Source organism: Nannospalax galili, unplaced genomic scaffold, assembly GCF_000622305.1.
Source record: "Nannospalax galili isolate Female #2095 unplaced genomic scaffold, S.galili_v1.0 C46413323, whole genome shotgun sequence".
NCBI classification, from domain to species: domain Eukaryota; kingdom Metazoa; phylum Chordata; class Mammalia; order Rodentia; family Spalacidae; genus Nannospalax; species Nannospalax galili.
Window position 1 is genome coordinate 1 of NW_008411893.1, and position 273 is coordinate 273.

The window sequence follows — 273 nt, forward strand, 5'->3', positions numbered from 1 at the left end:
CTGCATAATTTGTGGTAGTGGGGGACTGCGTTCGCGCTCTCCCCTGATTTTTCGGTTTCTAAGAACAGACTCTGGGCCGTCAACGTCCCCTGCGTTGGGGCGTTCGTCTCCTTCAGCGTTAGTGGAGATTTCTGTCTTGGCAGCTGAATTCAGAGCGTGCTTTGTCCCGCAGCGCAGGCCTGCTGCGGTCAGTAAAGTTCAGCTGTCCGCTGAGTGGGGGAGAAAGTCGGGCCGGGAGGCCTCGGACCTCTGTGCGGTCTATGTGTTGTGTTG

General features: G+C 57.5%; 1 pseudogene; it reads left to right on the forward strand.

Annotated features, from left to right (window-relative positions):
* Positions 1 to 46, forward strand: LOC115069037 (annotated as a pseudogene; the record flags this gene model as incomplete).
* Positions 47 to 273: the final 227 nt, after the last annotated feature.